Genomic DNA, 14687 nt, shown 5'->3' with positions numbered 1-14687 from the left:
GTTGAAATCCCCCATTGAAATGAATGGCGGGCTACCAGGGATAGAGATTCCCCCATAGGAATGAATGGTGGGGGCGCCTAGTGGTCGAAATCCCCCATTGAAATGAATGGCTGGCTCCCAGTGGTCGAAATCCCCCATTGAAATGAATGCCGGGCTCCCAGGGGTCGAATTCCCCCATTGAAATGAATGGCGGGCGCCCAGGAATCAAAATCCCCCAATGAAATGAATGGCGGGCTACCAGAGGTCGAAATCCCCCATTGAAATGAATGGCGGGCGCCCAGGGGTCGAAATCCCGCAATGAAATGAATGGCGGGCACCCAGGGGTCGAATGCCCTTATTGAAATGAATGGCGGGCTACCAGGGGTCGAATTCCCCCATTGAAATGAATGGCGGGCTACTAGGGATCGAGATTCCCCCATAGAAATGAATATTGGGCTCCCAGTGGTCGAAATCCCCCATTGAAATGAATGGCGGGCTACCAGGGGTCGAATTCCCCCATTTAAATGAATGGTGGGCTCCCAGGGGTCGAAATCTCCCATAGGAATGAATGGCAGGTTACCAGGGGTTGAAATCCCCCATTGAAATGAATGGCTGGCTCCCAGTGGTCGAAATCCCCCAATGAAATGAATGGCGGGCTACCAGGGGTTGAAATCCCCCATTGAAATGAATGACGGGCGCTGAGGAATCAAAATCCCCCAATGAAATGAATGGCGGGCTACCAGGGGTCGAAATCCCCCATTGAAATGAATGGCGGGGGCGCCTAGGGGTCGAAATCCCCCATTGAAATGAATGTCGGGCTCCCAGGGGTCGAAATCCCCCATTGAAATGATTGGCGGGCTACCAGGGGTCGAAATCCCCCATTGAAATGAATGGCGGTTACCCAGGGGTCGAAATCCCGCAATGAAATGAATGGCGGGCTACCAGGGGTCGAAATCCCCCATTGAAATGAATGGCGGGCTACCAGGGATCGAGATTCCCCCATTGAAATGAATGGCGGGTGCCCAGGAATCAAAATCCCCCAATGAAATGAATGGCGGGCTACCAGGGTTCGAAATCCCCCATTGAAATGAATGGCGGGCGCCCAGGAATCAAAATCCCCCAATGAAATGAATGGCGGGCTACCAGAGGTCGAAATCCCCCATTGAAATGAATGGCGGGCGCCCAGGGGTCGAAATCCCGCAATGAAATGAATGGCGGGCTACCAGGGGTCGAAATCCCCCATTGAAATGAATGGCGGGCTACCAGGGATCGAGATTCCCTCATTGAAATGAATGGCGGAGGCCCAGGAATCAAAATCCCCCAATGAAATGAATGGCGGGCTACCAGGGGTCGAAATCCCCCATTGAAATGAATGGCGGGTACCCAGGGGTCGAAATCCCGCAATGAAATGAATGGCGGGCTACCAGGGGTCGAGATTCCCCCATTGAAATGAATGGCTGGCTCCCAGTGGTCGAAATCCCCCATTGAAATGAATGGCGGGCTACCAGGGGTCGAATTCCCCCATTTAAATGAATGGTGGGCTCCCAGGGGTCGAAATCCCCCATAGGAATTGTTGGAATTTATTGCTATATTAATATAAACTTAAGTTAATAATCTGACTCCAATTTGTGACCTTACCAAACTATCACCCATCCAACAATAGCATGCTCGTTCTGCAATAGAAAGGTATCAGGAAGCCGGCATTTTCACACACGAGTGGATTTATTCCTAACACTCAAATCTAATACATAACAGCTGGGGTCCCGGGTCCCTACCCATACAATTCTATACGTCTCTGTCTCAAGCAGCCAACGTATTCTCATCCGAGTTGCCCCAGTGAATAGTTATACTACACAATATTTAAATGACACAGAAACAAAGGCATCCTGGCATTATTCTATTGGCTATGTGTTTTCTGCAGTTTAACTTTAGCTTGCTTTTCATTGGCCGATCTTCATCCGCAGCGTCACTGGGTGGCTTCTCCTGTTTTGTACTTTTCCGCCACGGTCTCAAACAAATGTGATTTACAACATACTTTGATCTTATCACGGTTCTGCATCTCCCCCTGCAATTAGCATCCTTTGTTGGCAACATTCCATTCCTAACACGCCCACGTCCATCACACACATCCTGTATTTCACCCCCACGCACACAAACTCTTATATTCCTTTAATCCCTCTCATGACCTCAGACGACTGAGGTCATCACTCGAATACCTTGTTTTTTATTGTTAAACATGAGCTATAAATCAATAAACAACTAAAAATTAGTAAAAAATTTCATTCTAGTAGAAAATCAGTATAAAATTTCATTCTTTCTCATGGCCTCAGATCCCTGAGGCTAACTTCACATACTCACATCCCGGACTCCCGGAGGGCCACCGCTGTCTCCGCTTCCTGGGGGTCCTTCTGAGGGATCATCATATACTGACCACCCGGCGGTATTGGCCCCAACGTGCGTTCAATTGTCTGAACAGTCAATGATCTGATACATGGAATACAACAACAGCCGCATAACACCATAATAGCGGAAAACATCGCGATAGACATCAATACTGATGCAATCAAGCTTTTATATTTGCCAAAGACGTTTAACCAGTCAGAGTACCAACTGGTGTCCACGCCTGAATGCTCTTTCATTTTATTACTTAGCGTGCGCAGACCCTCCAATGCCTTAGTAAGGCGACCATCAGGAGATGTATTGTTGGGGATCAGAGTACAACACTGCTCCCCAAAAATACCACACACTCCTCCTCTTTCAGCTAACACCATATCTAAACTCATTCTATTTTGGAATGCCATAAGAGACGTGGCTGCTAATTGCTCGTGCACTGCCTGGAGTGCCGAAGTGGTAAAGTTCGCCAATCGTTGGACATTATAGTGGACATAATTAATCCGGTCCACATTTTTGTTTACTGTAATAAACAGAAAAATACTCTCCCATCCTGCCGCCACTTGATCCACCAATTTGTATTCATCAGGGACCCCTCTCGGAACTCCAATTGCATCTATGTATGTGGGGTCTCCTGCATTCAACCATTCTTGCATGTCCCTTTTCTTCCTCCCAAGGAAGGGGATTCTTCCCCACTGTCTACCTCCTTCCCAATTTATCCTAGCCATGTCTAATGCTGTCACACTAATTGGCATGATCAGCGTTACTAGGGCGCACTTACCTGAGGCATTGGGGGGAAGCCTATCGTACAACACTCTCTCTCCACACCACAGCCAAACATCAGCACGAGCGAGAGGTATTCCTGCTGGCAAAGACACATTTTCATTACACCATGACTCCTGGATGTTTCCAATCCCAGGGCCACTCCCATGTAACTTTAGGCAGGTAAAATTTTGTTGTGCAACATGGATGTCAAAAATGGGCTTTTGCTTTTCCATATTTGTCAGTGGAAAGGCCGAATCCAATTGGCTGCACTTTCCTTGGAGAGTTTTGTTATACAGGAAACCAAAGAGACAGGTTTTGGATACAACAGTTGCTGCCATGATTTTCAAAACTGGTCTTGCACCTAAACATACCAAACAATCCTCGTTAGTATTCTTAGCGGCCTGTTCAGCCATCAGGAGCCAATTATTAGTGACCATAGAAATACCTGTGTGACTCATAAACCAGTCATCTACTGTCGTCATTGTTTTGGCCGTGGTACCCGTTCGACGGGTATAATTATTTACTACCGGTGTTTCCCCTTTTATCATAGTCCCATTCTCACAAATGATAATTGGAAAATATGGATCTTTTCCAGACGAATATGCCCACAACTTAAACCCCCAACATGATGTGTTTAGCACTAACACTTCTTGGTGTGGTGGCGCAATTGACTTATTACCCATTGCAATTGTTAATTTCAATATCTCCCCTTCTTTTTTGACTTTACCTCTCTTCTCCTTCTAGGTTCCTGTGGGCGTACCAAGGACCAGTCCTGGTACTGTGGTTGATAATTGTCCAATTTATCTAACAAATCAAGCCATTGTTGAGTCCAGTTGAAAATTGTCACCCAAGTGTTCACCTGTGTCGGTTGTTTACACTTCAGATTTAACAGTAGTTGTTGTGTCTGTGTCAGCGTCTTACCACCATCTTGCTCTGCTTCATACCATACCGTTCCATTACAGGAATGATACACCATCACTCGTTCTCCTTTCGTTCCATCACTTCTATCATCCCGCACCATATGTTCAAACGCTAACATAGTCCACACAAAGCACAAGCCTGCAAACAAAATAGTCAATAAAGTTAAACATTTGCATCGTCGTCGTTTTTGTTCAGACACTTCCGAGTCCGATTTTGATCCAATTCTCGCCATCGACACATTCCCTCTCTTGACCTGCCCGTCCGGGCAGTCAATCTTTAAGCTCACCATTGGCAGGCACAAAGTCTGGGGCCGGGCGCAACTGTAAGTAATGGTACCACTTTTGTCCTTTAGTCTCAATTCACATAATCGCTTGCACCTCATTTGGGAGGCCGTTCAGCATCGCCGTCCTGAACATCATCTCAGCTTCAGGGTAGCTGCCTGGGTGTTTACCTGTGGTCTCAATCCACAGCTCCAATGCCTGAGCATAATGTTGCTCTTTGTCGTACATCAAATTTCTGTATTTTTAACGCTGGTTTCTTATTATAGCAGTGTAAATCATTTAAAAACAACATCATCTTAACTCAGAACTATTCATGTCCGGCCGGGCCATGAACAGTCTGAGAAGAGATTTATACTTATACCTTAAATAAACACTGCAGTTCATTTTTAACAACTTGTCTCATGAAAAAATGTCACCTAGGTGTGTCAATGTTCCTTCCACACCTAAATGGCATATTCCATGGGCTCTAGAAATTATACTTTTCAATCGTTTCTGAAATGGAACATACTTACCGTATTTCTGCTATAAGGGTCGTCTTTTGTCATCTTTGTAGAACTTATTTTTCCAACTCCCATCCTCTTCATTCGCTGCCTGTAAATTCCTCACACCAAACTTCATTCTCACATCAGACTTCCTTTTCAACCATAAACAGACAGACCAGTCATTCTCACATCAGACTTCCTTTTCAACCATACACAGACAGACCAGTCATTCCCCCATCTGATAAAGATCAATTTTGATCATTTCAGACCTGAATGTGAAAACTGCAGCCGCTTCCAAATTGCTGCTTCAAAGAGGAAAAACAGACACCTTGTGTCCTGTAGATTAAAAAACAACCAAATTGTGACAATTTGGCCAACACCAGAACTATAAAAAGATCTCCAGCTGAGCTAGCCAGGAGCCATAAAAACAAAAGCCTTTGAGGCAAGAGTTTGTAATGTAAATTTGAATCCTGTAGATTAGAAAAACAACCAACTTAAGCAGATGTAAATTAAGATACTGCAGCGGAGGACTTTTAGGGTCAGGAAGAGATGAGAAAAATATTTAAAATAACCCCATTAATCTATTGCAGGTCACGAATCTTCCAAATATCTGCCATCTCAACTAATAAAAGAAATGAGTTATAATCAGAAAAACAAAACAAAATCCCTACTTTACACCAACCAAAAAGTATTCTTAAAATGCTAACTAACCTCACCTCTTCTACAGAGTAGTGGGGGCTTTGTAAAAACACAGCAGGGAACTTTGCAGATCATGACCCAATCAAAAATCAGTGCTGCAACCTAAATCAAAAATTAAAAATTTAACCAGCAAATTCGCCGTAAGTGTTCCATATCTGAGTCCACTCTGAGAAGCCAAAGTTATAAAAGAGAAATGGGGAAAAAAAATAGAAGGCCAAATTCAACAAGCATCGAACAACGGAAAATATAGTATTTAAGGATTAGAATGAATTTTGTACTACCCTAATTCACATAAGCTGTTCTCAATTTCCGAAACTGCGTTGCTATAGATCACATCTCCTTTCTGACATAGTACAGAGTGCAAATGTCTACAAACAGAATACAACATACGACCTCAGGCACCAAACTCAGATGATTCCAGAACTTTGAGTCCACAACTGTAGTTCATATTCCTTCCTGTCCTTGTCGATAGCAGTTTATGCAGGGCAAAGTTCAAAGCGGGCACTGGGCTTTGTGTACTGGAGTTCTCAGGAAAAGTTCGTCATGGCAGAATCGATGATTATCCTGTCTGCTCAAAAAGTTGCTGGACATTATGCTCAAACAATGCATAAGAGTCATTGAACAGTCACAGGACGAGCGGATTTGCAGTATACCATCCTTTTCGCAGTCCGTGTGATCACTTCCCCCCCCGAAAGTGACCATTGTTCAGTTCGCCGTCCACTCTGTGCCCAACAGCCAGGTTATTCCAGCACGTTGGAGACACCCAAGAACAACACCTCTCAGTCAAAGATTGAACCTGCCTGAAACATTTATACACTCGGAACAGACAGAGGGAGATGAGATCATAGCAAGAGAACACTGCTTGTTGTCATTCAATTTCCAAGACAAAATAAAATAAAAAATTCCCCCAAAATATTTTGTTTTTCAAACCCCTAATTTATTCATTTTGTGGTTTTATTTTAATTTGATCACTACACTATAGCAAGTAGTAGTACTATATTTACGCATATGTCTACCATAGACATCTTCATTACGTGTTACCTCAAATTTAAGAAACATGTGACAGCTGTCAGTCACACTGGCCACTTGGATGGAAGTCCTTTCCAGACTTCTAGAATGGGACTCAGATAACGACAAAGGTTAAATCATTTTCACACCTACGAATAAGTTATCAGAGATGCAGGGGAAATATAAAAATCAAAAATGAAAAGTCTATTTCAATTAAAATTTGGTTTTATTACTTATTCAACTATAAAAAACACGGATCTGATTTTAAAAATAATATGATAGTGGCCTGTAGTTAACACCTAGACCTCTATATCCTTCCGCATAACAGGAACAATTTGATTTTATGATTAGAAAACCCCTGCTATTCACACACAACAGACTACAAGTCTCCCAAATGGAGACAATGGGAGAGAGGACTAAACTTATCACACCCCCTGGCCTTTTTATTTAGTTTAATTTAATTTTAACAGACAACAGTACAAATCACCATCTTCTTAAAACAGCAGCTCACGGCCCCCATCCTTTCAAAATATGCAGATTTCCTGCTTACCATTCTTTTTTCACCCTTTTTGAGGACAAAGAATTTTGGAGGGAAAAAATTGCTTTCCACCCGTCTCTTCTTTCTTTCCTACACTTAACAATCACTGTCTCAAACCAACTTACACTTCCATTCACTTAACTTCTGCACCTTTCTCATCTCCACAAAGGCAGTGAGGAGAAACAGACCAAATGGCCATTTTGATTTCTAAAATCTCGCTAGAACATCACACAACACCTTTCCCATAATTAAAAATTGATGGCATCACATCCACTGGGGAGGGAAAGGCCGCCCTCAGTTCCCGAACCAACACCTCCGCGATCTCCGCCAGGGGCGTTTCTCTCCCCAGCTGGCGGGTGCCAGCTGCCCCCTTGACCTGCTCTCCTCACTATCGCCCCTCCTCTCTTCCTCACTCAGCGCTCTGAGCATCTGCCGCTGCTCACGTAACATCACCTCACCTTCCTCATCACTCTCCACTTCCCCCTCGCGGTGATCAGCGTTGCTGGGCGTTGCCTGCCCCCGTCTCTGTGTTCCTGTCACCATTTTCTCTAACATCTCTCTTTCCTCAGTCTGCACCTTCTGTCCATCAAACAACTTCCCCTGTGCCTCCTCCCTTATCAGCTTCGGAGTCCTCTTATCCCCTGCACTAGTGGTGCCCCCCTCTCCTGCTAACACCGCCCCTGACGTGCGCACGGGCGACTCACTCCCCCTCAGCCTTTTCCTCTCATTATTCACAGCCTGTTCGATCAACTGTATTGTTGCTGGCGTCATCCGTGACCCGTCATCTTCCACATCTAAAACCATTCTGCCCCCCAAAGTGACTACGGGGGCCATCACTGACGCCGTCGGATACGGAGGGGGCGCAAATACATACTGTCCCGAGCTCGGCAACTGTGGATAAACGCCTCTAAAACATTCCGCCTTTTCTCCCTTATCAATCACTTCCTCCTCTCTCTTTTCCACTTTCTTTTCCTCTTTCTTTTCCTCTCTTATCGCTGCCAGCGCAGTCGCAATAGTCGCCAATTGGTGAATGCCCCGTCTATCATTCTCTACATCTTCAACTTCTTTTCTGAGTTTATGACGCTTTCGCCATCCAACTCGGCTCTGTTCCTCCTCCATATCTTGAATATTTGCCAACATTCTGCTCTCCTTTTCCTGTAACTGCCACGCTAACTTCGACATATCCCATGTTCCAGGTTCTCCGCGAAACAATTCATCCTTCTATAATTTCCGAAACAACTTCTGACACCGTTCTCTTTCCTTCTTAATTCTCTTACTTTCTATTCCACTAATCAACTGTGATTCCAGCTTAGCGTAATGACCATTAATCTCCGACCAGACTTCAGGGGACCCGAGACCCTCATCACACTTTCTCTTCTCTGCCATCCTTAAATCCACTCGCACGTGTCCTAATCACTTCTCTTGCAGTTTAATTTTAGTTTTTACATTCACACCGCTTCCACACTGATACGTAAATCCCAGATTTTAAACCGTATCGATACGTAAATCCCAGATTTTACACCGTATCTAACCACGAATAGTTGCGACCTATTCTAGTAGGTAAATCCCAGATTTTATACCCTACTAATGTCCACACTTTATACGTAAATCCCTGATTTTAAACCGTATCAAACCACGAACAGTTCCAAACTTATTCGAGTAGGTAAATCCCTGATTTTAAACCCTACTGACACTTCCCACATTCCTTCCTCTCATAATTTAGCGTTGCCAATGTGCAGAATTTAAACAAAAGGAATCTGCTCACCTTGTTTGAGTATGGGCCCAAGAGGAAAGCCGATCGGACGTGTGGCTTTTTCAGGTCGTCACCTGGAGTGGACTTGGATCCCAGATCCTCGAGTCCCAGACTCTTGTGGTTTTCTCGAAGTCCCAGACTTCTTTTTTACCTCTCTTGCATCACGTCGGCGTCACCATAATTGTTGGAATTTATTGCTATATTAATATAAACTTAAGTTAATAATCTGACTCCAATTTGTGACCTTACCAAACTATCACCCATCCAACAATAGCATGCTCGTTCTGCAATAGAAAGGTATCAGGAAGCCGGCATTTTCACACACGAGTGGATTTATTCCTAACACTCAAATCTAATACATAACAGCTGGGGTCCCGGGTCCCTACCCATACAATTCTATACGTCTCTGTCTCAAGCAGCCAACGTATTCTCATCTGAGTTGCCCCAGTGAATAGTTATACTACACAATATTTAAATGACACAGAAACAAAGGCATCCTGGCATTATTCTATTGGCTATGTGTTTTCTGCAGTTTAACTTTAGCTTGCTTTTCATTGGCCGATCTTCATCCGCAGCGTCACTGGGTGGCTTCTCCTGTTTTGTACTTTTCCGCCACGGTCTCAAACAAATGTGATTTACAACATACTTTGATCTTATCACGGTTCTGCATCTCCCCCTGCAATTAGCATCCTTTGTTGGCAACATTCCATTCCTAACACGCCCACGTCCATCACACACATCCTGTATTTCACCCCCACGCACACAAACTCTTAAATTCCTTTAGAATGAATGGCGGGTTACCAGGGGTGGAAATCTCCCATTGAAATGAATGGCGGGCTCCCAGTGGTCGAAATCCCCCATTGAAATGAATGGCGGGCGCCTAGGGGTCGAAATCCCCCATTGAAATGAATGGCTGGCTCCCAGTGGTCGAAAACCCCCATTGAAATGAATGGCGGGCTACCAGGGGTCGAATTCCCCCATTGAAATGAATGGCGGGCGCCCAGGAATCAAAATCCCCCAATGAAATGAATGGCGGGCTACAAGGGGTTGAAATCCCCCATTGAAATGAACGGCGGGCTACCAGGTGTCGAATTCCCCCATTTAAATTAATGGTGGGCTCCCAGTGGTCGAAATCCCCCATTGAAATGAATGGCGGGCTACCAGGGGTCGAATTCCCCCATTTAATTGAATGGTAGGCTCCCAGGGGTCGAAATCCCCCATAGGAATGAATGGCGGGTTACCAGGGGTTGAAATCCCCCATTGAAATGAATGGCGGGCTCCCAGTGGTCGAAATCCCCCATTGAAATGAATGGCGGGCGCCTAGGGGTCGAAATCCCCCATTGAAATGAATGGCTGGCTCCCAGTGGTCGAAATCCCCCATTGAAATGAATGGCGGGCTACCAGGGTTCGAATTCCCCCATTGAAATGAATGGCGGGCGCCCAGGAATCAAAATCCCCCAATGAAATGAATGGCGGGCTACTAGGGGTCGTAATCCCCCATTGAAATGAATGGCTGGCTCCCAGTGGTCGAAAACCCCCATTGAAATGAATGGCGGGCTACCAGGGGTCAAATTCCCCCATTGAAATGAATGGCGGGCGCCCAGGAATCAAAATCCTCCAATGAAATGAATGGCGGGCTACCAGGGGTTGAAATCCCCCTTTGAAATGAATGACGGGCGCTGAGGAATCAAAATCCCCCAATGAAATGAATGGCGGGCTACCAGGGGTCGAAATCCCCCATTGAAATGAATGGCGGGGGAACCTAGGGGTCGAAATCCCCCATTGAAATCAATGGCTGGCTCCCAGTGGTCAAAATCCCCCATTGAAATGATAGGCGGGCGCCTAGGGGTCAAAATCCCGCAATGAAATGAATGGCGGGCACCCAGGGGTCGAATTCCCCTGTTGAAATGAATGGCGGGCACCCAGGGATCAAAATCCCCCAATGAAATGAATGGCGGGCTACCAGGGGTCGAAATCCCCCATTGAAATGAATGGCGGGCACCCAGGGGTCGAATTCCCCCATTTAAATGAATGGTGGGCTCCCAGGGGTCGAATCCCCCCATAGGAATGAATGGTGGGTTACCAGGGGTTGAAATCCCCCATTGAAATGAATGGCGGGCTACCAGGGATCGAGATCCCCCCCATAGGAATGAATGGCGGGGGCGCCTAGGGGTCGAAATCCCCCATTGAAATAAATTGCTGTCTCCCAGTGGTCGAAATCCCCCATTGAAATGATTGGCGGGCTACCAGGGGTCGAAATCCCCCATTGAAATGAATGGCGGGTACCCAGGGGTCGAAATCCCGCAATGAAATGAATGGCGGGCTACCAGGGGTCGAAATCCCCCATTGAAATGAATGGCGGGCTACCAGGGATCGAGATTCCCCCATTGAAATGAATGGCGGGCGCCCAGGAATCAAAATCCCCCAATGAAATGAATTGCGGGCTACCAGGGGTCGAAATCCCCCATTGAAATGAATCGCGGGTGCCCTGGGGTCGAAATCCCGCAATGAAATGAATGGCGGGCTACCAGGGGTCGAAATCCCCCATTGAAATGAATGGCGGGCTACCAGGGATCGAGATTCCCCCATAGAAATGAATATTGGGCTCCCAGTGGTCGAAATCCCCCATTGAAATGAATGGCGGGCTACCAGGGGTAGAATATACCTATTTAAGTGAAAAGTGGGCTCCCAGGGGTCGAAATCGCCCATAGGAATGAATTGCAGGTTACCAGGGGTTGAAATCCCCCATTGAAATGAATGGCGGGCTACCAGGGATAGAGATTCCCCCATAGGAATGAATGGCGGGGGCGCCTAGTGGTCGAAATCCCCCATTGAAATGAATGGCTGGCTCCCAGTGGTCGAAATCCCCCATTGAAATGAATGCCGGGCTCCCAGGGGTCGAATTCCCCCATTGAAATGAATGGCGGGCGCCCAGGAATCAAAATCCCCCAATGAAATGAATGGCGGGCTACCAGAGGTCGAAATCCCCCATTGAAATGAATGGCGGGCGCCCAGGGGTCGAAATCCCGCAATGAAATGAATGGCGGGCACCCAGGGGTCGAATGCCCTTATTGAAATGAATGGCGGGCACCCAGGGATCAAAATCCCCCAATGAAATGAATGGCGGGCTACCAGGGGTCGAATTCCCCCATTGAAATGAATGGCGGGCTACTAGGGATCGAGATTCCCCCATAGAAATGAATATTGGGCTCCCAGTGGTCGAAATCCCCCATTGAAATGAATGGCGGGCTACCAGGGGTCGAATTCCCCCATTTAAATGAATGGTGGGCTCCCAGGGGTCGAAATCTCCCATAGGAATGAATGGCAGGTTACCAGGGGTTGAAATCCCCCATTGAAATGAATGACGGGCGCTGAGGAATCAAAATCCCCCAATGAAATGAATGGCGGGCTACCAGGGGTCGAAATCCTCCAATGAAATGAATGGCGGGCTACCAGGGGTTGAAATCCCCCATTGAAATGAATGACGGGCGCTGAGGAATCAAAATCCCCCAATGAAATGAATGGCGGGCTACCAGGGGTCGAAATCCTCCATTGAAATGAATGGCGGGGGCGCCTAGGGGTCGAGATTCCCCCATAGAAATGAATATTGGGCTCCCAGTGGTCGAAATCCCCCATTGAAATGAATGGCGGGCTACCAGGGGTCGAATTCCCCCATTGAAATGAATGGTGGGCTCCCAGGGGTCGAAATCTCCCATAGGAATGAATGGCAGGTTACCAGGGGTTGAAATCCCCCATTGAAATGAATGGCTGGCTCCCAGTGGTCGAAATCCCCCAATGAAATGAATTGCGGGCTACCAGGGGTCGAAATCCCCCATTGAAATGAATCGCGGGTGCCCTGGGGTCGAAATCCCGCAATGAAATGAATGGCGGGCTACCAGGGGTCGAAATCCCCCATTGAAATGAATGGCGGGCTACCAGGGATCGAGATTCCCCCATAGAAATGAATATTGGGCTCCCAGTGGTCGAAATCCCCCATTGAAATGAATGGCGGGCTACCAGGGGTAGAATATACCTATTTAAGTGAAAAGTGGGCTCCCAGGGGTCGAAATCGCCCATAGGAATGAATTGCAGGTTACCAGGGGTTGAAATCCCCCATTGAAATGAATGGCGGGCTACCAGGGATAGAGATTCCCCCATAGGAATGAATGGCGGGGGCGCCTAGTGGTCGAAATCCCCCATTGAAATGAATGGCTGGCTCCCAGTGGTCGAAATCCCCCATTGAAATGAATGCCGGGCTCCCAGGGGTCGAATTCCCCCATTGAAATGAATGGCGGGCGCCCAGGAATCAAAATCCCCCAATGAAATGAATGGCGGGCTACCAGAGGTCGAAATCCCCCATTGAAATGAATGGCGGGCGCCCAGGGGTCGAAATCCCGCAATGAAATGAATGGCGGGCACCCAGGGGTCGAATGCCCTTATTGAAATGAATGGCGGGCACCCAGGGATCAAAATCCCCCAATGAAATGAATGGCGGGCTACCAGGGGTCGAATTCCCCCATTGAAATGAATGGCGGGCTACTAGGGATCGAGATTCCCCCATAGAAATGAATATTGGGCTCCCAGTGGTCGAAATCCCCCATTGAAATGAATGGCGGGCTACCAGGGGTCGAATTCCCCCATTTAAATGAATGGTGGGCTCCCAGGGGTCGAAATCTCCCATAGGAATGAATGGCAGGTTACCAGGGGTTGAAATCCCCCATTGAAATGAATGACGGGCGCTGAGGAATCAAAATCCCCCAATGAAATGAATGGCGGGCTACCAGGGGTCGAAATCCTCCAATGAAATGAATGGCGGGCTACCAGGGGTTGAAATCCCCCATTGAAATGAATGACGGGCGCTGAGGAATCAAAATCCCCCAATGAAATGAATGGCGGGCTACCAGGGGTCGAAATCCTCCATTGAAATGAATGGCGGGGGCGCCTAGGGGTCGAGATTCCCCCATAGAAATGAATATTGGGCTCCCAGTGGTCGAAATCCCCCATTGAAATGAATGGCGGGCTACCAGGGGTCGAATTCCCCCATTGAAATGAATGGTGGGCTCCCAGGGGTCGAAATCTCCCATAGGAATGAATGGCAGGTTACCAGGGGTTGAAATCCCCCATTGAAATGAATGGCTGGCTCCCAGTGGTCGAAATCCCCCAATGAAATGAATGGCGGGCTACCAGGGGTTGAAATCCCCCATTGAAATGAATGACGGGCGCTGAGGAATCAAAATCCCCCAATGAAATGAATGGCGGGCTACCAGGGGTCGAAATCCCCCATTGAAATGAATGGCGGGGGCGCCTAGGGGTCGAAATCCCCCATTGAAATGAATGTCGGGCTCCCAGGGGTCGAAATCCCCCATTGAAATGATTGGCGGGCTACCAGGGGTCGAAATCCCCCATTGAAATGAATGGCGGTTACCCAGGGGTCGAAATCCCGCAATGAAATGAATGGCGGGCTACCAGGGGTCGAAATCCCCCATTGAAATGAATGGCGGGCTACCAGGGATCGAGATTCCCCCATTGAAATGAATGGCGGGCGCCCAGGAATCAAAATCCCCCAATGAAATGAATGGCAGGCTACCAGGGGTCGAAATCCCCCATTGAAATGAATGGCGGGCTACCAGGGGTAGAATATCCCTATTTAAGTGAAAAGTGGGCTCCCAGGGGTCGAAATCGCCCATAGGAATGAATTGCAGGTTACCAGGGGTTGAAATCCCCCATTGAAATGAATGGCGGGCTACCAGGGATCGAGATCCCCCATTGAAATGAATGGCTGGCTCCCAGTGGTCGAAATCCCCCATTGAAATGAATGGCGGGCTACCAGGGGTCGAATTCCCCCATTTAAATGAATGGTGGGCTCCCAG

The 14687-nt window shown here is 47.2% G+C and overlaps 1 long non-coding RNA gene across 2 annotated transcripts; it reads right to left on the bottom strand.

Moving 5' to 3' along the window:
* Positions 1-2187: 2187 nt before the first annotated feature.
* On the bottom strand, positions 2188-5645 carry LOC144049406 (uncharacterized). Of its 2 annotated transcripts, XR_013293554.1 has the most exons (3): positions 4850-5645; positions 3995-4194; positions 2188-3580 (listed from the first exon to the last, which is right to left on the bottom strand). It is a non-coding gene; the product is annotated as an uncharacterized LOC144049406 (long non-coding RNA). The 2 variants fall into 2 exon arrangements; XR_013293552.1 differs by lacking the exon at positions 4850-5645 and having other exon boundaries at positions 3995-4819.
* Between the last annotated feature and the right edge of the window lie 9042 nt (positions 5646-14687).

Source organism: Vanacampus margaritifer, chromosome 3, assembly GCF_051991255.1.
Source record: "Vanacampus margaritifer isolate UIUO_Vmar chromosome 3, RoL_Vmar_1.0, whole genome shotgun sequence".
In the NCBI taxonomy this organism is placed as follows: domain Eukaryota; kingdom Metazoa; phylum Chordata; class Actinopteri; order Syngnathiformes; family Syngnathidae; genus Vanacampus; species Vanacampus margaritifer.
This window is presented reverse-complemented; position numbering and strand designations above follow the sequence as displayed.